This window comes from Oxyura jamaicensis, chromosome 8, assembly GCF_011077185.1.
Source record: "Oxyura jamaicensis isolate SHBP4307 breed ruddy duck chromosome 8, BPBGC_Ojam_1.0, whole genome shotgun sequence".
Classification (NCBI taxonomy): domain Eukaryota; kingdom Metazoa; phylum Chordata; class Aves; order Anseriformes; family Anatidae; genus Oxyura; species Oxyura jamaicensis.
This window is the reverse complement of record NC_048900.1, coordinates 18,135,684-18,163,469: the sequence shown is the minus strand read 5'-3', so window position 1 is coordinate 18,163,469 and position 27,786 is coordinate 18,135,684. Positions and strand designations below refer to the sequence as shown.

Genomic DNA, 27,786 nt, shown 5'->3' with positions numbered 1-27,786 from the left:
GATTCTTGGAGAGACCTCATAATGTTGTACCTACAATGTCAGAATAGTTTATCATCTGGTAATATTCATACCTAAACAGTTTACCAATGAATGAGGACCTAGCCTACTTTTCTTTGATCTCCTATTGTCCTTAATAAGGTTTATTGAATTTATATACTGAGAGGTAAAGGTTTCAGGGAGTCAGTGGGCTTTCACAATTATGGGAAGCATACGCTTCCAAAAAAAAAAAAAAAATAGCTTAGCATGATTGACTGAGCTAATTGGTGATTTGCACATACAAATATTTGGATATTTAATGAGCAAAGGCTCTAGGAGTGACAGCCAAGTTGCCAGTGCCTAGTTCATGATGTCCAGTAGAAATGTTCAGACAGGACTTTTTAAATGCAACACCCCAGAAGAAGACAGAGCTGATATGATACTACTACTGGAAAATTTAACTCTGCAGCCCCATTCCCATGCAATCAGCAAAATTTTTGTTTGCTCATTTGAAGACCTTGTTTATCTAATCTGATTCTCCCAAGATGCAAGGCTGTGAAAGATCCCCCTCAATTTCCTGTTGTGTGTGGAACATTATCTGTACTGCAGAGACTTTTAACTAGTTTAGATCAACACTAAATTCTTACCACTGCTCAACACTAAATTCTTACCACTGCTCAAAGACCACAAGGAGCTCTCCAAATGTTTTTGAAGACCTGGGGTAGGAAAATGCACGGCAGCTGGGGTGATTCAGAATCACCCTGAATTGGAGGAGGTCCTTTTCCATAGTAGACAGCTGGGTAACTTTGAAAGTTCAAGCGTGAAGTATTCTCCAATGCATTAAAGGTTACTGCTTAAATCTTCCTGCCCCACACAACTGTTTCTGATCAGGCTGTCTGGGACAGTCTTGGGAAATACTGCAGAAACAAATGACAAAAACATACTTAGAGCAGTTATCTCTAAAACATTACAAAAGAATTGTATCACAGTGGCGTAAAAGAGTGAAAAAAAAATAAAACACCTTGAGTTTAAAAGCTTTTTTTTTTTTTTTTACCACTGCAATTTGTTGAAGAAAATAAAAAGTATAAAACACTTTACCATTATTTTAATGGATACATCATGTTCCCCAGCATCAGAATTACAAAGGTGTAATTTTTTGTATTTATAACCTCTATCCTCATTTGCAGTGAAAATCTTACACATTTTCTGTAAAGAGATTTCACTTGGAATACTTACCTACCTTGCTATTTTGCTCTTATTTATGATTATTACACATTTTATTCTATTCTTTCTAAGAAAATAAATGGCAAAAGACTAACTCATTATACACGATCTCATAAAGCTCTCACATTTCTTAGAAAAAATGGTTTATGTTAAGATTGGTACTGACAATCCCCTTTTTAATTGTTAGTAATGTATACACAAAGACTACAGCACATATTATAACTGATAGTGCTGCTGAGGCTATAGTAATTTTCTCTGTATCAGGAGTGCATGGTGTCATTTTGTTCTCTGGAGGATATGGCTTGATTAGGACAGTCCCATTGTTTCATCTGAAATCTCAGCAGATTAATACTTTCATCAGAGCATCAATTTGTCCCACTTTTCTTTTTGCTGCTCTTTGTGAGTGACACAGCCAAAGGAATGCACCTCTTTAAACTGTCATTCAGTTTAACTCCTCCTCTGCAATTATACTGGCATGCATAATACATCATAACAAATTGGATTTTGCAAAGAAGCAACAACAGAAATTATATTTGCTTGTGGCATAAGATAGAAGCTGTTGTAATAGGAGAGGGAGGGTGTGTGTGAGGGATGAAGAAATTTAATGAATTAAAACCACTTACAGAAAACAGCAGTTGCCATTTATTTTCTTGAGATTTCTTCTTCTTTAGCATAAAGACCAATTGCAAAAGTAAAATGGAGGAAAAAAAAAAGAAATATTAAATTAAATAGCATTACAATTAGCAAAGGCTTTAACACTGTTTGTTGTTTCAGCAGGGAGATTTTCTTCTGGCTTTAGAGGTCAAAAAAATCTTGCCTTACTTCAAGGAAAGCTTTTTGTTTAAACAAAATTTTTTAAAGAGAATTTAAAAATGTAAAGGACTTTTCACCTGATGGAAAGTCCTGCATCGTATAGCACAAATATCTTTACCAGATCTCCTGGCAGGAATTAGGAACTTCCATTTTCCTTTGCTGAGTAAACAAACCCCCCTCCCTCGTCTACCAAAAGGTGAGGGTCTTCCCTTTAAGTCTAGTCTCCCTCTTTACGTCTAGCAGACTCAGTCGCTCATGATCTTCAACTATGCAAATGATTGCCAGAGTTACTGAAATGGCAACCCAGCATGTCCTCAAGTAGCTGACCAATGCCAACAACACACCCCTAGAGTGCATGGGACTTCAAGACAGTAACCAGATCAGCTGTCTGCTACAAATCCCTCAGAAAAGCCAAAGGATGCATTTGGCAGGACATCCACAAAAAGACTTTTGTTTTACGAAAGAATTTAGATGAAGCAGAGGAATGTTTCCAGTGGAATGCTGACAGCATTCTAATGCTTTAACTCTGAGATTGTTTTTCTTCAAGATTGTTTAAAATTTATTTATTTATTTATTTTCCCAACTAACTTCTGTTAACTTCAATTAATCTCAATTCTATGGAAGGTAACAGAAAAACAGAAAGGGGATGGGGGAGATCAGCTTTGCAAGGACTAGGAAGAATATCTTTGTTCTTTGAAAAATATGGACTTTTTGTATAGTATCTTTAGCTCAGTGTTCAGAAAACATTTTTTTTTTTTTTGTGGGTAAAATCTGAACATTTAATGTGGAAATAGAACTGCATTGTTCAGAAGCTTTGTGTCCTTTTTTTTTTTTTTTTTTTTTTTTCTTTTAGTGCAGAGGTGTTACTTCAATAACCTGACAACATGCTGGTATGCCACAAAAGTGAAAGCAAAGAACAGGAAATAAATAAACGTGAACACAACAAGCAAAAGCAGAAAATCTAAGAACAGTAAATAGTAGCATCTATGAAATCCCAAACTTTTTGGCACCCAGATTTCATAGAGTCAGACATTGCCTTCAATGTTTCATTTAGCTTGAGGATAGTAAGTAGCAGTTGTATAGGTGGTGACTTTGCATGTCACAGCTATAAGTGACCCAGATATATGGGATATCAGTGATAAAGTGATATAAGCTGCAAGTTTAGACAAGTGAACATTTCAAAATACCGGTTAGAGCTATGAAGCACATCTTTATAGATAAGGGATTAATTCTTATCTCTAAAACGATATCACTCCAACTTTTACCTTAATGATGGATGATAGCTTCAGGGCCATTGCAAGTCCCCACAACATAGAAGCATTGTTATACCAATTAGGTGGAGAGCAGAAATTAGCAGTAAGATGACAATTTCTAGACTGATCTTAAAATAACCAGGCTCTTTCCTTCCTACAATTAAGCCAAAAAATTCTTTTTCGATTAGACTGGCAGGTGGATATAGTTATTTCCAATATGTATGTGTATGTCACAGGTGTAGAAATGAATTAAGAACTGGGAAACAGGACAACTTTATGCGAACGGGCAAGTTTGGCTGCCAATTATTTTGGTTGCATTGGCAGACTGCTATGTCAGATACAGCTACAGCCAAAGCTGAGAAAGGTGGTATCTTCATAACACGTACTGTGTTCATCTACTCGTCATATTAGAATGTGGCATTTGGTTGCTTACACAATTATTATCATATTAGTGACCATTTTCAAGACGTACCCTCCAGCTACTGCTTTTCCCACAGTAACACTGCTAAAACAAATCACAGATTTCACTATGAGTAAAATGTGTATCTTTTGAGAATGATTAAACAGACTGAAAGCACATTTCTGTAGTTTAGTATCTTCCTGTCACTAGCCTTTCTTGCTGTAAAACTGCATTTTCTATAATAATTTTTGGCTTGAACATTTATTTTAATACTAATTATGTGACTGTATTGTTACCCAGATAATTGTGGGAGTTGTCAATTAAATTCTCATTTATGTTCAAGCATGAGCCTGTTCTTAGTTCCTTATGCACATGCATGAAAAGAAGTCTGCCTCTTGTAAACTGCGGTTTGCTTGATATATGCAGCTTTTTCTAGTTTATCAGATATTATTATGCCAAAGACTTCCATTGTCTTCATTTTTTTTTCTTCAAGGCAGTACTGCATAAGCATGTACTCTATATTCATTTTTTTTCAGACCATATTTTAAATTTCTTTTTTTTTTTTTGAAACGCTGAATTAAAAATAATAATAAAAAAATCCCAGTGGATTATGTCCAAAGATCACGATCAGGTCTGTATCAGGGTAAGATTTTTTAAAATCATTTTCCCCTTCTGTTGAAGGTAGAGCATGGCACTATTCTTTCTTAACACTATGGAAATACTACTAAGAGTAGGGCAGGCAGAATACTTGAATGATAATGGGTAGTACTGTCCACTACATAATAGGGAATTTCACACAGAAAGAAGTGAGCTGAGGTTGATCTAGCTGTTCATGATTGTCATGCTAATCAATGTGCAAAATATATAGGATCACAGGTAATGATACCAGTCAGAGCAATACTTGTTACATTTTTAACATTTCTTTGCATTATATGTGAACCCAAACAGTACAATACAGTGCAGTTCAAAAAATAAAAGAACAGCCTTTCATTTTTGTCCAAATTAAACAGTATATGGACTAGCAGCAATAGGTGGTGAAAAATAAAATACATTTAGAAAAAATACATCAATTTACTAATTTAAGGTGTGATTAACAATAAGAAAATCTACTTATAAGCTTTAGCCTATTGCGTCCCTCTAAGTGTAAGGCATACCTGCCACTGAAATCAAGCAAAGTTTTGCAGTTGACCTCAACAAAGACTCGCACACCAGATTTTGCAACAACAATACTTACACTGATCTAGAATTGTGGATACATAGGCTTTGCCTGAAAATTAAAGACCAAAAAAGAAAGGCTATACTGCCTTGGCAGCCTAATTCACAGGCTACATTATCCTGCCCAGAGGTTAAGTGCCCTCAGATTGCAAGAAAAGCTGTAGTTATTTTCTCATAAAATGCAACATATGATACAGATATTTAACGGTCTCTGCAGCTGGTGAAGAGTTAGTCTCAGAAGGCTGGGAGGTTCAGTAACTTCCTTAACTTTTAAATACTTAATGGACCTCCCCAGTGAAGCTAGAAATCTTGTGAGACCAGGCTTTTAAAAAATACACAGTTCTGCTTACTTCTATCCCAATGAGATGTGCCAAGACAGCAGCTTATATAATTAGATCCATGGTTGATTCTCATTTTCTAAACCTACAAGCTATGCTTGAAATTCTGCAGTACCAGATGCTGTTATTCAGATGTTACTGATTATAGCAAAGATTTGTTTTGAAACCAAACACTCAGTAACGGTAAGGACTCGAGACACACTTACCACCTTTTTACATGAAAAGAAGACATTCACTGGAAAGCCTTCCCAAATGCTATGTGCTGCTTGGCCCAGAGATGTTAAATAACATTATACCATCAATCCAGGTGTTTCATCACAACCTGCATTGTAGCACTTTTGAATTCAGTATCTGTTCTAGCTTAAAAAAATAAAATAAATAAATAAATAAATCTTACAACCTTATGACATCCCTGAAAGACCTAATCAATGCATCATTGTGGCAAGGACTATCATCGTGGTCTAGCTATGAAGAATTCAAGCAGTGCAGCTGTACTAGAACACAGACTAAAGAAAGAACCATATTGCACACCCTCAAGTGGCAGAGCAGTGGGTAGATGGTTGAAGAGGACAGAAAACCCTTTGAATCCTGGTATGCCAGCCATCCTGATAAACTGGGACTATTCTCTTTCTTCTTCAAATATGCCATAATTTCCCCAGCCTTAATGATAAGACCACCCTGCATATCCAGTTCATTTCAACTACTGTCTAGTGGTAATCCACTCATGCTTTAAAATGCTCATAAACAAGACAGGTAAAATTTAACTGTAGATAAATGAATAAATGAAAGAGTTCCTAATATTCTACACCTGAAACAACCTGGACTGTGAAACTGAAACAGCTTAGAAATAGCAATGGATCTTTGATCATCAATAGGTAGAAGACATATACACGTTTATTGTCCAAATGTATTCAGCATTTTTTTTTGAGTAGGTGTCTCTCTTTTTTTTTTTTTTTTTTTTTGGGAGGAGAAGAGTACATGGATTACAGTTCAGTTCTTGTCAAAGAGTAATAATGAGGAGTTTTACTTCATTTGTGGTATTGTACAAGAGTCAATTGTTTCTCCAGTCCTTCTCTATAGTATTCTCAATCACCTAGGTGAATTTCTCAGATTATCTAGATTTATGTCACAATAAAACAATGAGGGTATTCAGCTCTTCCTATTTTTTCCCACAACTCCACTATACAAAGTACTTAGATAAGATCAGTCCATCTATAAAAACACCTGGCTGCACTTGAATCTAAAAAAGACAGAGTGCTGAGGGGCAGAGGAAGGCAGCATGAAGAATTTGTAGGAAGGGGTACTTGTCTTTGATTGAAAATATTGGCAACAAATTAGCCAGTTCATTCCAAAGCTTAAGGGTATTTGGATTCCTTGATGCAGCTAAGTTATATAGCATTATCCATAAGCAGCAGTTTCTATTATCACTGATTGCTACAAGGCTCCATCCCATCTTGGCAGATGAAGCCCAGCCTTTGGTTATTTACATGTGTCACCTCTCAGCTGGATTACAGCCATATAATTCCTGGGCATGAAGCCATCATACCTTAGGAAACTCCAATTAGAACAAAATGCTGTAATACATGAACTGCCCTGAGCAAATCTATTCTCTCCTACACTGGCTCCTTATTGACTCTTATATCAAGGAAAATTCTCAGTTACTACTTCTAAGATAAACAGTAGCCTGGACTCAAGATTTTTAAAGGACTAAATAAAAGTGTGGGATCCACAACCTTAAAAAACAGCTTTACCTGTTTGGTAACAGAGTTACAGGTTGTCTACACAGAAGACAGAACATCCCCAGTGACTTAAGAGAAAAATTAATTCAGTGCTCTCTTCTGTGATCCTACTGTTTTTACCAAATACTCATAGTTACCCCCCCACTCCCCCCCAAAAAAAGCAAAAAAGAAAAAAGCAAGAAGCAATAATCAACAATAATACTGCCAAACTCACAGCCTCCAGTACACATGCTTTCTTGCTGCTAGGGAGAATATTTTGAGAATAAACAAGAAAATGCAATAAGGAAATAAGAAAAATTAAACAGATGTTTCCTAATAACATACTGAAAAGCACTCGGAAAAGATTAATGAGTGCAACACAAAGCACAATGCCTGTACAGAACTGAGAGCATGGACTACCTGACCATGCTGTCATGCCTCCAGTCGTTTACTTGTTCTTCTTCCTGCACTTATCACATCTATGGGTTAAACGGGATATTATTGCTGATGATCTTAGAGGTCTTTTCCAACCTAAATGATTCTATGGTTCTGTAAAAGAGAGGGTTCTGGTGCTTGATAAAAGTTTCATTACCACCTCTCAGTGTTCACTATCACCTTTCTAAGAAAAGCCCAGCTCCTGGTAGGCAGATAGATACCTATCTCCAAATTGACACCAGCGCAGAGCATCCCAGAACAGGCCGTGGGACATGGCACTGCGTTTTTGTCTCCCTTGATGATTTTGCCTCCCGGTGCATTGAGCAAGTTCGAGCTGGTGCCGGAGCAGAGGCTGCGGTTGCTGCCCGGTCACTGCCTGTACTGCACCTGTTCTGTGCTGAGCGCAGGGCTGCAGTCTCCAGGGTTACCAGCCGGCACCTTTCAAAAGCACTAAATTATCTCCAAAAGAAAGAGATTCCTGTTGCAACTGCGACGCGTGAGGAAATGATGCCAACTCTATGAATGATGAGTGTTCTGCTTGCCACGTTGAAATTGTTTGTCCTGTTGTGCATATCCATAAATTAAGCAGCTGTTATTTTTTTTTTTTTTCAATTAAACACAACCCTTACAATGCATAATAGGTCATTCAGATGTGTGTCTAATCTATCTGTCCTCACTAAACAAAAGACTAGATTCAGGCTTACAAAATGGACTCAGTTGTAGCACATTCATTTTTTTGTTTTGTTTTGTTTTGTTTTAAAAAGTAAAAATAAAAAAGCTGTAGAGTTGAGTTCTAAAGGATTAACTCTGGGAAAAGCTCCAGACCAATAAAATAAATGAGAGCAAGTGTGTCCACACTCCAGACTTGATGGCAAAACTTCCTCCCAGTCCTCTGTGCTATTCTAGAGGATAAAGTAGGCTTATGTGTAATTAAAAATAACTATGTAATTGCACTTGCAAAAGTGATCTTCAGACCACATACAATTTTTCAATAAGGGACGCAAAAAAATCCTTTGTTAGTTTGTCATCTTGGTATTCAGCTGGTACGCAGTTTCCTTTGGAAAGGTGAAGCTTGTGTCATTGGTCATTAATCAACAATCATCCCCCTCATACAAGAAAGCACTGCAATTGATCAGTCATCCTTAAATCTCTCTGAAGTTTCTGAAACAGCAAGAATTCAACTTTTCTTAGAATCTGAGAAGCTGAATTTCATTACAAACAAACCACTCTCCTGCCACATAGAGGCTGTATTAGATAATTCAAAGGAAACACTGGGATTCCACGATATGCATAGAGTGGCCTGTCCTTTGAATATATTTATTTCTCCAACCACTCCACTCCCCAACTTCTATGCTGATAAAAGAGCACATCTAATCTTTATGACCTTGAAAGTTGCCTACAGCAAACACCTGTACTTTTCTTGTCCATACAAAATGTGATTTTCTTGGGGCTCTTATTTAATAATTTGTGATCAGTGTTTCTTGGAGCAGAGGGCTCCACAGATGATGAAAGCAACACGTGTCAACAAGAGCGACGCCTCCAAGCTGGAGCCTCTGTTCCAGCTGAGTTTGGCTTACTGGAGACTGCAAGCAGATGAAGACAGAGTTGAGGGCAGACTTGAGTTGCTAACTTCAGTCTCACTCTAGGAAGACAGTCACTTACAAGCTTAAAAGCAGGTGGACCGCAGCTGTACCTCTTTAACACGTGCTGACACTCTGGGAAGCCACAAAGGATCTTCCAGTCTCATCTCCTTTCAGTCCTCATCTCTTTTTGCAGTCAGGGTGAACTGACTGAACTAACCTAGTATCTGTAGTATTTAATATCCTGTTTGGCTTGGAAACCATTCATCCCATTGCTATGTAATGACCAGCTCTCCAAGGCATTGCCTGCTTTCTTCCCTGAAGGTTTGGAGTGGGTAAGGGCTCATGAGACCACAGTAGTTCAGGCATGATATAGCCAAAAAAGCACAAGGAAGTCTGTGAAGTTCTCAGATTTCAAGCATGATCTTGATGTAATAATTATCTGGGCAATTCTTATTGAATGAATTCCCTCCTGTAGGATTTCACACCTCCCAGGGAGAGTCTAGTTTATTAAAAATGCCAAAGATCTCTCACAAACTAAGCATCAACTGGAATAAAAAATTCTTTAACTAAAATTGAAAAAGACAGTTCAGTGATATTTTCACCCAAGTTTGCTACCGTTGCTGGTTTTACTGATGTGGGCCTTTTAATCTGCCAGTAAACTTTGTCTTCTGCTAAGGAGAAATGGGATTTAAAAAAAAAAAAAATGGGGGGGGGGGGGAGGGGGGGGGCAGGAGAAAAGAAAAGACAAACCTCTGGAGCTTAAGAAATTTTCTTAAAGAGATTTTACTGAAATTGTTGGCAGCCCTAGAAGTTGGTGACAATTATGTCTAGGGGAATAAATCAATGCTGGTAAAGATGCAGACTGTTAGATGACATTTTTCTCAGGAGATGACGTTCAGCTATGTCTCCTGGCATTATTATCTTTTCATTGGCTTTGGGGCAGTAAAGAAAAGAGTGAAGAAAGGATTTGGATCAGAACAAATACAGGACAAAGGCAACCAAATTAAGACCTTTCACACGCATCTCTCCTTCCCCAGATCTTCATTGTCTGCTTAGACTGCAAGGATGTCAAATGGGGATAGCTTCCTCCTGGAGCTGCTTCAGGGCCCTGGTAGGTCTGGGCACCATACCAACAGCCACTTACTCTTGCCACTCATCCTCTTCCACTCTGATAATCACAGCAGCAGGTTGATTATTGGGTTGTAAAATACAAGGGATTTAGTGCTGACTGCAGCACTGAGTGCCTCCTCAAATTCCTCATTGCAGATCATTTTCATAAAATTTGTCAAGGGTCTTGTCTGAATTGTATTTTCACATAGTTAATCCTCTGTCTGTACAGCAATCTGGCCCTGTGCTGCTTGCACTGCAAAACGTGCCTGTGGCTGACCTCTGTGCACTCTCTGCACATTTATCAGGATGCAACTGGCCCAGCCACCCACTTAGCTGGGCCTGACAAATACTGCTATACACACATGTGGACTGACCACAAAGAAGAGTAAAGACAGTGAGGAAATGAAAAGAATCTAGAGGAGGTAATATGAGATTACTGCTGACAGACTTCCCCTACGCATGCCCTGCAACGTGTAGGAATAGTCTGCGGAAAGGCGTAAGAGATATCTGTGAATTCAGGCCCTGAACTTTGGCAGGTCTCACAGAAAAGTTCATTGGGAGCCAAGCTGAGAAGTTTATGATAAGGAGGAGTTAATAAAATTGAGAATGAAATTAACTGGTACCTAATAGTAGTAGGCATAGTAGGTAGAGCAAATTCTGACTAAGTGAAAATAATAACAAAAAAAAAAAAAAAAAAAAAAAAAGTTATCTGCTTAGCCTTAATGCCAGAGAGGGAAATGGTTGGGATTTTCCTCATCCATTTCTGGTGCAGCCTGTTAATTTACTATATTTCTGTTTTCCGTACTTTCTTTTTAATTAAGGATGCTGAAAAACTTGTCACCTATGATCCTACCTGAGACTATGTTCAAGGTATTTATTCCTTGCAGCTAATTTTTTTTTTTTTTTTTTTTTGATTCTTCCTCACAGATTTCCATTGTCTTACTACTTACAGGGCTGAAAAGGACCACAAATAACTGTCTAGAAATGGGGACAGAACAAAGGAAAGATTGCACAAGAATGCATTGTGCTTTATCTTGACAGGCAACAATAATCTCCTTAGGTCATGTTTCCATCCTGAAAGTTAAGTATGGTGGAAAACAATGAAAGTACTTTGTAAAGGAAACAAAGATTATATTATTCAAGAACGAAAGGAAGTGGTACAGAAATACCTCAGAAGGAGACAAGAAACGAAATGTCAACTACTTCAATATTTATTTTTGGAAGTACCATCATTTTGTTTTTAACTAATATCTAGCAGCCTATATCTAACAAACAATGCTTTCTTCCACACTCCCCTTCAAACACAGGCCATTTCTTTTATGCAGTCATTTCCCCAAGTATTTTTAAAGCATAGTTTTCCTAGTAAGATGACTGATCTGTGAAGGAAAGAAAAAAGCTTGCTGTGCAGCTGAACTGAGAAACGGGACTTTGCTCACTCTCACTAATGGATCAACTGACAGTCAGAAACATAGCTGTCCTTTTGTTTGAAGGACAGCAGCCAAGTTAGCAGAATTCTATGAAGCTTTCAGGTAAATTCACCTAAAATTCATTAGTGTTTTATTTAACAAAGAATATAAAAATATATTAAGTTTCTTGGCTCAAAAGCTGTGAGAAACACATAAATACACAAGTGGTTCAAAAGGTAAGAGAAATATATAAACATAAACCTTCGAACATAGAACATTTTTGTTTCTGTAACAATACTAAGGTGCCTGATGACCTGAATTCTGTAGCAATGCAGCATATGGTGCATACAGTTTCTTGATCAACTATAGTTATTATTCCCACCACTTCTTTCTTCATATACATTTTAAATAGTCTCCATAAACAGCAAAGTAATAACAGGTACTTGCAGGCTTCTGTTACAATTTGTCAAGTGGTATTGCAGGGGTACTTTAAAATCATTGTTTTCCTGTGCTCAAATCATTGCCTTGTGTTCATAGGAAATAGCTGATGAAGACGCCTTCATGATTGTATTTATTCCTTTTGCCAGAGCATAAAAAATGTTTCTTAGTAGACTTTTGCACTCAAAATTATTACTCTACCACTAATGATCTACTTTACAATACTTCCAATATTTTGCTACATATTCACAAGCCCATTCTAATTTCTGAGCTACAGGCTTATTACCATATAATTACTTCTGATAAAAATAAGATTATAATTTCATTTAAAATGAAGTATATGTGAAATAATTCTATTAACTTCAGGGGTGACACTCCAAACTTAAAGCATAGCTATACTTTAGCTCCAGTACTTAGTTTTTAACTCTCAAACACTTGAGGAGTGCACAGAATAAATAAATCCTTGTTTCTCATTTTCTTGAATTCAGAATGTGTTGGTATGGCAGTGCAGCACTGACAAAATATTGTAAGGAATAAATTCTTTATAAGCACTTTCTATTTAAAAATCTGTATTCTCTTTTTCTTCAGATAGCAGCTACTGAAAAAAACACACCATATTGTAATACTGAGTAGTGAACAATCACTATCCCCCCCAGGCGTTCTCTATGTAATGTAGTAGGAGCCTGTGTTTAAACACATTCTGAAAGTCAGACACACATACGCTATATGATAAGCGTCTGTCATGATGGTGCTATCCTAGGGCCATAGACTCTGAACTACTGCCTTAACCCGCAAGGTAAGATTTTTGAAGATCAGGATTGAAATACTGTAACAGTGGGGAAAAGTAAAGATACTATTACCCTAGAAATTCATTACTGGGTTATTCAGTTGTGTCCTTTTCACAAACACTAAAAATTCCTTAAAAATACATAGAATCCACAGGAACAAAAAAAAATATGATAGTTTGGACTTCCAAGACAGGGAAAGCTGGAGGCTTGCAGCTTCTGGCAACAACCAATCTGCCTGATCTGCAATTGCAAAACAGTTTCAGCGCCCTGGCGGAAGGTGAAGGGAGGAAACCTCTGTCCTGGGTAGTGTCAGAGCTGGCCAAGTCTGAATCATCAGTCAGCTCAGAGAGGATGCAGGAGTGACAGCAGAGTGAGACCTCCCACTGCAGGGGAGATGGCCCCATCTGCCACCAGACTGTTTGTGTGGGGAGGTTTGCTCCTTAGTGGGGGCACCCCCGAGGCCAGCTGAGCAGCGGAGCAGCCATAGAGGCTGTGCAGTCTCTTTCCTTACAGGTTTCGAGCCCTGAGCAATCTTGTCTGACCTCTGAGCTGGCCCTGCTTTGAGCTGGCGGATGGACTAAAGACCTCATGAGGTCCCCTCCAAGCTGAATTATTCTGTGATCCCATTAGGCCAGAAGAACATACTACTTGAATTAATGTCAAACTCTGCTATTGTGTCTTCCCTCAGCTACAGTGGCCTTAGATCATGTGCAAAAATGGGAGTAAATGAATGCCAGCCTACAAAAAGGGCTGGCAACAGGAATTTGTACTGAAAAAAAAAAAAAGAAAGAAAAAAAATAAAAAAAAAAAAAAAGAGGGAGATGTAGAACAATTCCTTCTAATGCTGTATCATTACAATGTCTTTGTTCTGTAGCTTCAGGCCTGGCCAGTTCAGGTGTTACAAGAGACTTTAAAATACAAAATGTTTTAAAATACAGCTGGCATACACAACAGCAACAACATTCGCCATAGCTTCAGTAAAAATCCCCTTACGTCAATAAACCCAGAATGAAAAGCAAGGACAACTTTTATAATTGTGGCAATACATTGCAGCTGGGATACATGGAAGTAGAGACAGAGACAGCAGCAAATGCAATAGCAGGTTCTGTAGTCTTCAAACCAGCAAGAGGAGCCACTGATGTTGTTATTCCTTGCTCTTTACACCCACACTCAATGTATTCTCATTTCATTTATCTCCACTGACAAAACTTTCAGTTTACTCAACTACTTTGTCTCTGGCCATTCTTTGGATTGTGGAAAGCACACAAAGCCTTTCTAGACTCAGTTTGGAAACTTGCTCCAGGCCCTTGGCCAGGAAGCCAGCAGTGCCAATGCTCTCTGTGGACAGCCCTGAGGAACAGCATGTCAGGAGGCACAGCCAGAAGAAACCTTCCTTTCTCCCTGCACTCTCAGGAGAAGGCTAGCTAAGCAGAGAGCTTTGGTGGATGGCCATGTACTCAAATCCCAGGTGTAGGGAGCAGCAAACAGATGCAATCACAATCACCTGATGTCAGCATCAACCCACTCTTCTCATTCTTTGCCCTGCCATTTTGTAGCCTGCCATTTCATGCTCAGAGGGTCTGAAACATTTCCAAATGGGAGAGGAAGTGCTTTACAGGCCCTTTTCCCCCAGCTGGCATAAAGAATCTGTCCCGTTCCCTTTAGAAGTTGTATCAATGATCTAAATAACCTCTTCTAGGGTTAAACCCACTTTATTTCCCTCAGCCTTCCTGACATGAAATGTACATGCCTGGAGTTGCATCCTGGCCCAATTTCCTACTGGTAACCAAACAGTATTTTAGACAAACTGCTCCAATGGTCAGACATTGGTGTTACAGAGTAAACAACTCTTATTCATTGTCATAAAGCTGCCCTCCTTTTCTCTAGACAGCTGGTGCATCACAATGTGAGAAGACCCAAACTAGCTGTACAGAACACTTACAGCTACAGGAGTGCATGCAAAGAAGATGATGGCAGCTCATACCTTTTAAAAAATAACTAATGTGTGCCTCTGCCCATAAATACATATTTATGACAAAACAGCAGTTTTAGTCATTTTGTAGATGTTTAACTTATAAGATTCCAATTTTATAATCAAGGCAAACAAGTCCCATGAGAACAGACTGAAATATAAATACTCGTTTTGGTGATTCTGACTGAAGAATGTTATACCACAAAATTCCAAACAAGAAATAAAAAGTATGTAATATGATGAGAAAAATCACCAGTAATTTATGTTTTTCAAACATTGTTTAAGTGGTGAAGCACTGGTAATCTGTACTTACCAATAACTACAACAGCCAAAGGAAAATTTCAGTTGGAGAAAGATGCATACATCTTATTTATTCACTTTATTCATGACTGAATACTTCCATCAGTATCTTATTCTAGGCTTTCTGGGCTCTGCCGTATCACAGGGCCCCTCTGTGAGTCAAATGTTGCTTCTTCACCAGCATTCTAGGGTATGACCAGATTGATCCAACTGAGAATTTGAGATTTTCCACCTCTGCCTACATATGGAATCTGCCTAAACAGATACTGTCATGATTAGGCCACCTGCTCACACGTGACTTAAGCTGGTCACTGTTGCATTTAAGGCCAAGTAATACCCAGAGGGTGGTACTAAAAGGGTTCGTAGCAAAAGGCTAGCACTGAAATGATTTTATTTTCCTTTTCTGCCACAGGAACCACGGATGATTTTATGGTATTCCATGTTCTATAGATTTACAAAATGTAGCACAGAAAAGGTCCTGATCCATGACTAAACCCAAAGCATTTTAGTAATATATAAATATAATTTGATTTCTGCTTTTCTTTCTTTGAGAAACTTTATTTTTAAACTAGGGACAGCAACACTGTGTGACCTCAAAAGAGTAGCAATATTACACTAGTGTCTTTAAAAACGTTTCCAGTATACATCAAAGAGAAAATCTTAGCAAACAGGTCTACAGGTATTTGTCTACAATAAGTTGTCACACTGTACTCCTTAATGAAGAAATGTCAATGTCAGAACACCCACTAGGACACTTTTCACCCTTGCTAGTAGTCCAGGAAGAATTTACTGTGACTAAATGTACATGAAGACTGGCTTCTCAGTTTGTAAAAATTCTACTAGTTATGGCCATGATGAAAAATTCTACCAGTTATGACTATGATGACTCCTTCTTTGGTAAATGCTCTTAGCCCTACATGTTTTTATTGTTTTCCCTTTCCCTACTAAAAATGCACTTAAATTTAATGTGTATAAAATTCAGACTTTTTTTAAGCTATGACCTCTGGAAAGCATTGAAATATTTGACCAGATTTCATATATATATATGTATATATATGTATATATAAATGATGTAGGTTTCTACTTATTGAACTAATGTGTGTGTTTACACAAATTACAAATTTTATACAAAAAGTATATAGTAACAGATGCTTTATACAGATTAAATGTTATTTTTATATGCCTCTGAAGTCTGTGTCTCATATTAATACAATGGATTGTCAGATTTTTCCATTGTTCCACTTCAAAGCATGCAATTATATTACCTTAATTGGAAGCACTGATGTGTTTTCACCAAGGATGTTTATTTGTATTCTGACTACTGAGATATAAATATGGGACCATTTGCTATATTTAGTTTTCTACTTACATTAATATTTGTTCTCTGCATTTTGTCTTTACAAACTATCCTATTGAGTTCATTTTCAATGCAGGAACTACAAAATTAAATAAATATAATCTAAAAACTTTTTTCTCATTGGGATCTCTGATCAATTCTGTATAGCCAGAGAACCTGTTGAGTCTCCAGAGCGCAGCAGTGAGGAAAAACCACAACTTTTGGACTTGTGAATTGTAGCAAAATCCAACTAGTAAGAAATTCATGCACTGCATCCATTAATGCAAAGGATGCTTGAAAAGTTTGTGTGTCATTTTTTATTAGTACGGTCAACATGGATATCCAGAACATTTTACAGTTTGAACATTAGTGAAAATACAGTGTATGTGAGATACTCTGAACGGTTGGAATGAGGAGGTAATTCTTTCTTCAGGATTTTTCACTAAGACAACATTCTACCGTCATCATACAATATCTGTATCAAATTATACTAATATTTTTTCTAATCCCACAATGAAAATACATTATCTTAATTTTTGTTTACTGCAATACCCTTCGGTTTATCCCCATACACACATAAGTCTGCACACTCTACAATGACACCCGTGGTTAATGGGTATGAGAACAGTGTATATTCAGTAGAGAAAGTCTTACATTTCACTCAGTAGAACATGATATCTAAGAGTATTTTTCTGTAGATAATTTCCTATTAACTAAAAAAAAAAAGTCACTCAAAAAAAAATCTGAAGATAACTTATCAGGTCATAGCACTCTACATTTCTCATCTAATTAAGGTTTTACTCCACAAAAGGGTATGTCTTGGGCTTTGATTTGACTCATCTAATATGCAATAAATATATTAGTGAAGGTTTAGACTTGCTTGGGTTTTGGTCTCCTGGTGATTTACACTTGAATTTGCATAATAGCACCTATGAGACTGTTTCAGAAATGCAATTCCCAACACAAGTCTAAAAAGTGCACATGAAGTACCTAGCTGTAACCTTATACAGTCACATCTGTTCACCTCAGAATTGTCTAATTTGACCTTTTGAAGTTAGCTGGTTTTCTTGATATTCACCCAGTGTTCAACCCAATGAGAAAAACATTTTGAATTCCTCACATTGTACATCCAGAGATGAAATGTCATTTCTCTGGGGGATGATCAGAACATGTTTAGTGTTACACTTGCATTAGTTGACACGAGTGCTGATTAGATGAAAAGGTCTGCAGCCTTCCTAAGCTGACAGTATACAACATAGTGCAGGTACTAATAATGCTTCCCTTTTAGCTTGGAGCATGAAAATAGGTGAGGAAGAATAAAATGAGGAACAAACTATCCCAAATCTGTAGAAGAAATAAATAATAACAATAATAATAAAAAAGATGTCTGACAGCTCCATAGATCATGAAATCAGTATCCATATTCTCAGCACTCACCTGACATTTTGGGGTTATATTTTTCAATGGTAAACAGGACTTGAATCAAAATACTGTGAGCCACTATTCTGGACTTCCCTGTGGAGCTTCCCTATAGGATCCCAAAGTCATCTTTCTAGGCACATTTAGATTTTGGCAAATGAGCATATGCTGAGATTTTTTTGAATGCTCGTTTCACTGTCTTACAGCCTTTTCTTCCATATGAGACAAAAACGTTTAGCGACAATGGCAGAACAGTTTCCACATGTCACAAGATGTGGAAGGTAAGAACCTCTTTCAATTTGCTTGGAAGTGGACTGCTGTTAAAGCTGCAACATTAAAGTACCATTATTGAAAAGTCAGTTTTGCTGATACGCAGATGAATCAGAGGTGTCTCCCTTAAAAGGGGGACTCTTTCTTTGGACTGAGCATATGTACAGGAAAAAATTGGATAGTTTTGTCCAGGCAAGTGATACTGGCCCCTTATGTGGGACTCGTCTAACAAAATAGTAGCGTGTTCCCTTAATTTCCTTTTCTCTGAGTTCATTGGTGTGTCCCACTGGTACTACATGAACAAGGCAGATGACAGCTCTGTCACAGATCAACCTAGTATGTGAGTGTATGGCTACCCTGAGATGCCACTAAACTGCTGCAGCCCAAATTATTGGAAACAGCAGGTGTGGGAGAAGGGCTGTTATTGTGGAGAAGGAAATGCTTTTATTAATCATACACAGGAATACTGCCATAATAATAACTTCAGCCTTTGCTAAAGCATTCACAAACAGCCAAGCGCCTCAACCATACTGGGACCAATTGGCTCAAAGATCCACCTGCCAAGGTACAAAAATATGTAAAGAGAGGTATAAAAGTGGCAGTCAGATAATCAGGAGACATTATTCCTCTTCTGACAGGATCCAGGGCAAACATGCTATATCGATCTTCTCAGTGCATGGGGCAGAAGGTAAGACACCTCTCTTGTTCTCAGAAGTCTATGTCTTCAATAAATAAAAAGACTTCCTTGTCAAAGGATTTTTATAATGTTATACCTAATATGTGCTAATGAATTGGGTTAAATAATAGAGCTGCCTTATCTTTGCTGGCCTGGATGTAACTATTTTTAGAGCAGCAAAGTTCAGTGAAGAGGTTCTTCACTGAGAGGTTTATCACACACTGGAACAGGCTCCCCAGGGACATAGTCACGGCACCAAGTCTGTTGGAGTTTAAGAAGCATTTGGACTGTGTGTTTAGTCACATGGTCTGAATTTCTGGGTAGACCTGTGTGGTGCCAGGAGCTGGACTCCAGGATCTTTATGGGTCCCTTCCAACTCGGGATATTCTATGATTCTAAGTTCTGCCTTTGGAAGAGCTCCTCATTCTTTGTGCATCACAAATGGCTTCAGTTCACTAGAGAAGGGCTCCAACCTGGTGGAATCAATTTTCAATTATACAAAATTAAATGAAGTCAACATACTGCTCTAGGATATCACCTTCAGGACAGATTACATTAAAAAAAAAAAAAAAAAAGTTTTAAACTTTTAATTTCAATGAAGTTTTTGTAAGCCTTTCACCAGATACCCCTGCAGAATAAGATGTAATACAATTCCTATCAATCATGATAATTTCCTGATAATTTCCTACAAAATAAAAAAATAAAAAAAATCACAATCAGACAAACCACAATGTCCTTTCACCACCTGCAAAAGCTGAAAACACTTCATAGACATGTCTCTGCAATTCCTTGAATGACCAGGGAAGCTAGGTTATAACACTCATAGCTACATTTAAAATATGTTGGAAGATTTGCTACTAAACATATAAAATATACTGGTTTAGGTAAGTATGAAATAATTATTTTTGTTTGGCAAAAGAGTCTTTAATGTAAATGAAGTAAGACAGTAAGTGTGGCTGTGTGAGAATGGAGGACTTCCCATTTTGTGAATTCTAAACAGAAATGGTTCACTAAAGACTGCTTCTCTTTAAATGAAAGAAAAAAAAGTCAACATACCCCATGGAACAAGTAATACGAGCAAAGGTCTCCATATGTCCCTTAATGATGGAACAAATCTTTATACTGCAAGCCATAAGGATGATTGAATGGTTCCTCTGTAAAATGTGAAAAGATATACAGGGGAAATATTTTAGAAGATGCCATACTAAATTAGGAGTTTCATGCCTGTGAAGAAAATCTGAGGGAAATCTATCTACAGGATAGATTTTCACTTTATTACAGTAGAACTAATTATACGTTCATTAAAACAATGACTGTTTTGTAAAACATGATTCTTTCTGCTGCATATTTCTCTTAATGAACCTAATCACATCTAATGTTAATCTTAATGTTTTATGCATAAAATTAGGAATAAAATATATAGGGGTCACAAACCTGCTTTTCCTTAAATTATTTGCCAGTGACTACAGAATTAGGACCCATGTATGTTTTGGTCATACAAATTAACTTAAAATATTAATTCTTGAACACAACCAGAAAGCTAAACTTCATAGTACCAGCATAACAGCAAACTTAACATTTCATTAAAATATTATTCATCTACTGATTTTAGTAACAGTTTTTATTATTTAAGAATTCATCATAAAGAGGCCTTTTCAGGGATTTCTTTTTTGGATATTTTGCAGCCTAAAATATTCTCAAGAAGAGTTTTTTTTTGTTTTTTTTTTTAAATATTAGAAAAATTAAATAAAATTTTATACCCTATGCATCTCATTTTCGTATGGGAAATTTGTAAATCATGCATTTATTGGCCAATATTGTTCTATATTTTCAATTACCATCAAATTACATATGTCTGGTAACTCCCTTTGAAGTAAATGAGTAACATTTATTCTCTATAAAGCTTTCATTTTAACTAGGCACATTAGATATCATTAGTACAAATTCATTATAAATTATACTCCAGATTTCATACAGAGTTATTTATGCAGCCCTTTTTATATTTGAAAGTTAACTAAAATAATATTCATATTAGAGTTAGTAAATGCCCTGCAGTTACCTAGATTTTAATATGAAATTATTTTCCCTTGTTTTCTATTATATTCACAAGGCAAAAATATATAACTCAGGTTTCTTTCACAACTATCAAATTATCAGTCTAATATTTATTTTCATTCCAATGATATATAAGAATTTGTAAGAGTAATTAAAAATGATGCATTGTAAACTACTATTTTGAGTATAACTAATTGTGCTAAAAGGTACATGAATTCTAAACAGTTGCCTAATTAGCAGTGAACTTAATGCTGTTTTATACGATCCTTCTTTAAGAAGTGATGTCTGCTTAACATACTACTTTCAATTTACATATGTTAGTGTTACAGTACCTACATCCATTACTTTTAGTAAATTAATGGGATAACTCATAATTTCTGCTCTGCCTCCAACGTGGATACGAGTCCCGACAGGAGCTGTTGTCGCTCAGGAGAGCTGGAGGCTCTGTACAGGCATACAGGGCATCACTTGTACTCACATCATACCTGTTGTGCTGCTCATTAAAAGCTGCTAATGTGCCTGATTTGTACACCAGAGCTGCCAAGCACCACACACAATAGTACAAAATCAAAGTAAAGAAAAGGACATAAAGAGAAAGAAAGCTCAGTCTTTCAAGAGCAGCTTTTCACTAAGTCACCCTGGCGAGGCAGGCCAGCCGGGGAAGGGCACTTAAATTTCCCTGCCATACTTGCACACTATCGACCTTGCCTGCCCCAGGGCTTCCTCCAAGGCTCCTCCGAGTCAGCTGAGACCCACTTCCTCCAGGGCATTTACTGGCTTTGTTCCTGCCTCTCCTCAGTCACCTTCTCCTTGGAGGAGAGGCACAACCTCAAACCACCACACAGTCAGCAAAAAGAGCCAGCAATCAGTTGATCCCAGCCCTCCAAGTCTTGCTGCTGTACCAAGAACAGCCAGGCTCCTGTCTGTGACTTAAATACCCTTCTCTTTGCCCTCCTCACACCTGTACCTGCACTATGGCCCTGAATGAGAAAATACAAACGAGAGTATGGAAAGGGAAGGAATTCATACAGTCTCTGCAAGGGCCAGAGTTTGGCCTTAAGTAGCACAGTGCCTGAGTATAAAAGAAGGAGGTGTAACTGAGAACAAATTACCAGATTTTTTCTGTCAGAAAGATTTATGACTTTTTCTTTTGCCATAGAAATGCCAGGAATGAATAATATCACTGAAGCACAAACAACAGAATAGATGTGCAACATGACCCTTATAATTAAGTAAAGGATGCAAATGGCAAATCTAATGAGGGAGAAAGTACATCCACGATCACTTTACACATTATCTTTAAATATTTGTTTTCTCTGTTTACATATAGATATTTTTCCTTTTCCTCCCTCACAAATTAGATAGGAAAAAAGAGCCAGTGTTCAGGTAGGAAAAGAAGCTGGATATCCAGCTGTGCCTGCAGCTAGAAAAGCAGTATGAAAGAGGCAAAAGAATTCTTGTGCTCTTAAAAACAACAAAACAGCAACAAAGGACAAAATAACCTTTTCCCTTTGCCTTCCTTTTTCAATCTTTGTTTCAAATGGGCAAATCACTTCAAAATGACTGTCCTCAAACAATCACCAGACTCACAAGATTTATTCTGTCCACTGAAAACAGGAGAAAATATATGGAAAAGCTCAATATGAAATGTAACATGGTCTGATTTTCAAAAGCTTTCAGCTGCCACAACTTCTGAGACCTGCAGCTGTTTAGCAAATTAAGTATAAAATCTCACTCAGCCTTGTTAACTTAGCTGTTACATTTTACAAAGTAAATAAATTATAAATTAATAAAGTCAGAGCTGGAACGTACAGAAGTAAGATGGAAAAACATAGTTTGTCAATCACATCACATTTTCTTCTGGTCCTGTCAGTTTCTTACCTTTGATACGGACTTGGCCAATATTTGAGTATCTTATAAATCAAGACTGATTTGAATAAATCTTCCCACCAAAAGTTAAGAACAACTGGTATGTGACTGCACAGAAATAATAATAATAATGCAAAAGAGTGAAAGAAGGTAGGACTTCATAACATTATTTCACTGAAATACAATTACAGGCAGATATACTCTAGGCTTGTAAACCTTGAGCTGTCCTCACTGTTTTCCAAACTATGTGGTGCCAGGCTAGGTATCACTGCAGTAACTTCCCACTCTCAGGGCTGGGGATTACTCCTTGAACAGAGGCAAACTTACAGCTGCAGGTGAGTTCTCTTACAGGGTTAGTTTTTGTCAGCTGTTTCTCCACTGTGGAGTGAAGCAGATCCAAATTGGCCTTCTATACCCATGTGTCCTTCAGAAGCATCTCTGGCATCACAACCAAATCACTTTGTATTTCTGAGTAAAATAATCTGAACTGCTGCAGTACTCACTAGCACAGTAGCTCACGTTTCTAACATGGCCTGGGAATTGTTTGCTATAAGAATCTCCTGGTATGAAAAATTCTGTCTGCAAAGGGGTGCTACATTTCCAGACTTCTGGCTTCCGCTGGGACCTGCCAGCTTAAGTATAATATAGACAGCATCACTGAAATTACTTCCCTGGCAATAGAGTCATTACTTGGTGATACCTGCAGATTGATATTCACAATTACAATTCCTAAGTCTGGGGTGATGTTACTCAAAGAAGCCCTATCAAACCCTATAAACACCACAACATTTTTTTTTCCTTAAGATAGTTTAAAGAAAATATTGGGTGCATGCTCATCTGCTCAATGATTTTATTATTTTCACAAGTGACAATGTATGCCAACAATTCATGATGATAATGTTTCACTTTTATCTGCATTACTATTATTTGGCATAGGTAACCCTTCTACTAGTACACTTGAAAAAACAGCAAATTCTGTGCTATAGACTCATATCCAAAGACAACAGTATTCTTCTCTCAGTGCCCTGAATAACCTCTGACAAAAAAAAAAAAAAAAAAAAAAAAAAAATATCTCACATGTAATTGGCTTATTCACTGTAAGATGTAGTCCTTGTCAAGTCAGAGGCTTACTGCATGTCATCACATGTGGGGAACCAGAACTATCTGTAGCGAGAAAAGCCTGCAGGCTATGGTGGCTGTAGAAGCCACAGGGCTCCTGCAGGTTGCAACATCAGATGCAAAGCAATTTGACAGCCACTTCCAGGAGTTCAGAGGCCCAGTCCCAGGCCCCAGCATTCCTACAGCCACCCAAACTACTCAGGAGATTGAGCAAAGGAGCATTTCAGTAGTAAGCAATATAATGGTAAAAGTCCATATAAAGGGAAATACAGGTAAATCTAGGGTAATGGCAGTTTCCAAAAAGACTTTATATCCTTATGAGTGTAAGTATATATGCTATTTTCATTAACATTACTTTCCTTAGCCAATGTTTCACCACATCTCTGCGGTTGACTGTGGCCTGCTTTCAACATGGCTGTTTCATATGACCTGGAATGGTAACAGTGGAAACACAACCTCCTAAAAAAGCCCTTGCATTTTTATAAAAATTCCCTTTGCTTATAAATTATTTAATGTCTCAGACTTTTTAATGTTGATTTTTTTTTTTTTTTTAAGAGGGAATTTAAGAGGTACCCAAACAAAAACATTCAGAAAATAACAACTTGGCAAATGCAAAGTGCCAGGATAACATTAGCCTTATTGTTACAAATTAACTTTATAAACATTATAAAACACAACTAAGAAAATGAGGTTAAAAAATACTGTAAAATAAGGTAAAAACAATACATAATTAATGCCATAATAAAAGAGCAATATGATGGAAAACTGTAATGGAACTAAATACAGCACTGTGAAATGCAGCCCATAAATGTGCATAAAATATGCATAAAGGTGCAACTGCTCTCAGCCTGGTCGCACAAAGGAGGATTTCATGAAGTGACTAATGGTTTACTTTTTCCAACCTGTAGTCTGGAAAAATACTGAGAGACAGAAATTTTATTTGTCACTTGAACCATTGGAATTGACTGAAGGAAGAGAAAAGCACCAGGGAAGTGTTAAGGGGAGGGTGGAGTGAGAGGGGATGCCAGGAAAGCTGAAAGAGCCTGAGAATTACTACAGTCAGCAGTGGGAAATTTCTTTCTATCATTATTTATTCATACTATGGTCATACCTAAGTACCATAATCAGGGATCAATGCCCTGTTGCAGAGGACTCTTTGGCAACATTTTGTTAACGGTGGTATGAACATCGATTTTATTTGGTGTATTTTAAGTGCCATGCCAATTACTCTTCAGCATACAAACCATCTACCAGAAAATACAAGAGAAGGGTTATACTGTATCTTTGTTCTTTGATATTTTATAATACTATGTAATAGTAGTTAGGCTTTTGTTTAATTAATTACTTTTGTAATTATTGCCCAAGGCCATCAAAACATTACGAGAAGGGGTACAAATTATATTTTTAATTACAGCAATTGTTCAGAATCAGGGCTGCATTGTATCCCAAAAACTCACTGAGCTCTGTTTTCTACAGACAAGGATCAGTTAACTCAAGGACTCTGGTGTACATGTTAGACTTGGATATGCTATTCACTTGCTGATCATGAGGGTAAAAAGAGGTGACTTTCAGTCAATGAGCACAATGAGGATTTCTGAGACTGACTGATAAAATTTCCTGGGTTATGCTGAGCTTTTCAGCAAAGAAAAGATAATTCATGTCCCCTCTTTTTAAGTGGCATCTATCTTCCTCCCCATTGGATATTTGTCCATCGGTGTGGACAGATACCTGATTTCACACTCATATAGTTGAGACACACAGCTATCTGCGTAAATTACTTGAAATCCAGATCTTAATTCATCTTCAAAATTAATGGCTGAGATGAAGGACATTTTCTATTTTACTTATTTACTATTTTTACTTAGCTTATGCTCCAAGCTAAGACCATGCTATAATGAATCACATATGGCTGTGTTCTATGCTATATTAATCTTTAGAAAAGCATTTTTATTTTCCAGAATCCTGATATGACATATTCCCAATCAAACCAGCATACAAGCTATGTGTTAGATCCCCTTACTGAAACCAGTGTACAAACAAAATAGAAACAGATTTTGTTTTAGGATGAATTATGGGAGAGTGGGCACTTGAAAAGTAATGTAGGAAGAAAAGATTTCTTAAGTATGAGAATCATAACATCATATAACTAAAGATGGTACTGTTTATTTCTTATTACTTTTCAACCATGCTTTCACACCATAATAAAAGTACAGCAATAATTTAAAAGAAAGAAGGCTGTATTTTATAGCATAATGTGATAAAGAAAGAGAACCTCGCTTTGACTAGGATGAATTATACTCCTCAAACCCACTAGGATTATCTGAACTGGTGAACAAAACAGTGGATAAAGAAGAAGCAATGAATGTGATATACTTATGACTTTTGAAAGGCTTTTGATAAAGTTCCTCACAAGAGACTATTAAGGAAATTTAGGAACCACAGTGTAAGAGGTAAATTCTTGTCAGTGATTAAAAGCTGGTTAATAGGCGGGAAGCAAGGAGTAGGAATAAATAGCCCACTCTCAGTGTAGAAAAGATTAACAGCAGGATATCCTAGGGACTAGAAGCAATGCTAATATTGTTTAATATATATATTTATGATGAGAAATGAGCCAAAACAAAACCCCCAGTTCTGAATATTTCTGATGCAGGAAGGTTTGAAATAGGGATCTGGCACTTGAAACTTATAGCTCAGATTTCTTCCTTCCAACAAAGAAAAGCTCAGAAGAAAATTGAGGAACATCATAGAAACACCATATATGTGGTCTAGAAAAAGCAACATTATGCAAAACACACCATCCAAAATATCTGAATTTCAGCAGTTGTTATTTAAATATATGAGGTAAACTTCTTTAATCATTCAGGATGATACTGACTAAGGATAAGCTCTTCGAATTACTGCCCCTTCTTGAAATTCATTTAGTTGAATTTCAGGTCTCTGTCAGGAGATGAAATTTCTTCTCTGTTCCTCTTCTCTGAAGAAATTGATGCAATTCTGCAATTCATTCTTCAAAGACATGCACAAAATTCTACTCCTGTTTTGTTCATTTGTTTATTTAGGGGCAAACTAAAAGTATACTGAAGGTTTTGGTGTTTTTTTGTTGTTGTTGTTGTTGTGTCTGTGTGTGTGTTGCTTTTCTGCTAGCTTTTCACCAGTTTCTTTCATCTTGTCATTTCCTTGCAGACACAAACTTCCATAAAAAAAAAAAAAAAAAAAAAAAAAGTCAAATCACAGCTATGGATTCTTTGGATTCTTTGCATCTGATTGATTTGGGACAAATGCAACTGAGAAAACAGTAACACATAGTGTAATAGAATAATAGAATATAAGGGTAATATAGAATAAGTTAACAATAACTTTGAGTCACTCCTTTGACTATATCATATAAATTAAATCTATGGTGAGAAATGCAAGGGACAGAATTCAGTGGTCTTGATAGACTTTTAAGTTCTATGTTCTTGTTGAACTCACACTCTTGACAGCAAATTTATTAGTAGTTGTCTTTGTGTTCATGAATCTGTAACTTTTTTTTTTTTTTTTTCTGGAACTTCTATGACTGCTTAAACTGCAGAGTGTATATAAGCAGTCTATATTTTACACACCTTCTGGACCAGCATGGAGAAATAAATTCTATAATATATTATTAAATATGGATCTTCTTTCTCTTGATAGATCTCAGATGAGAAGCAAGATGTAGCACAAGAGAATATATGAGATTAGTGAGTTGTATAACAGGTCTCACTTAGCATGGATTTATTGCTGAATCCCACCACCGTATGTTCCATACTGGAACTTATTGTATCCTGGTACATAATATTTCAGAGATAAATGAAAAGACCAGAGGAAATTTAATTCTTCACAGCTCAAGAGGGCTCACTGGCATTAGGAATTTAATTTGGCTGGATCACTGGGAGGAAGAGGGGAAAGCTGCAGGGCCGTATTGGGAAGTGGAAGGAAAAAGAAATACTGTCCCCTACCCTGGGCTGTATGTAGCTCAGAAGATGGAGGGACTGGGTGACAGTATCTAAAAGCAGCAGAGACTAGGAGCAGATTATAGACAAACTAGATAAAAC

General features: G+C 37.0%; 1 long non-coding RNA gene across 1 annotated transcript in view; it reads right to left on the bottom strand.

Moving 5' to 3' along the window:
* Nucleotides 1–373: 373 nt before the first annotated feature.
* The window catches only part of LOC118171115, a 65,469-nt gene continuing 38,056 nt past the window's right edge, over nucleotides 374–27,786 (bottom strand). The window contains exons 3-4 of the long non-coding RNA XR_004753044.1: nucleotides 1,824–1,862; nucleotides 374–893 (exon numbers count right to left, since the gene is read on the bottom strand). This is a non-coding gene — a long non-coding RNA (uncharacterized LOC118171115). The remainder of the gene's footprint in view (nucleotides 894–1,823; nucleotides 1,863–27,786) is intronic.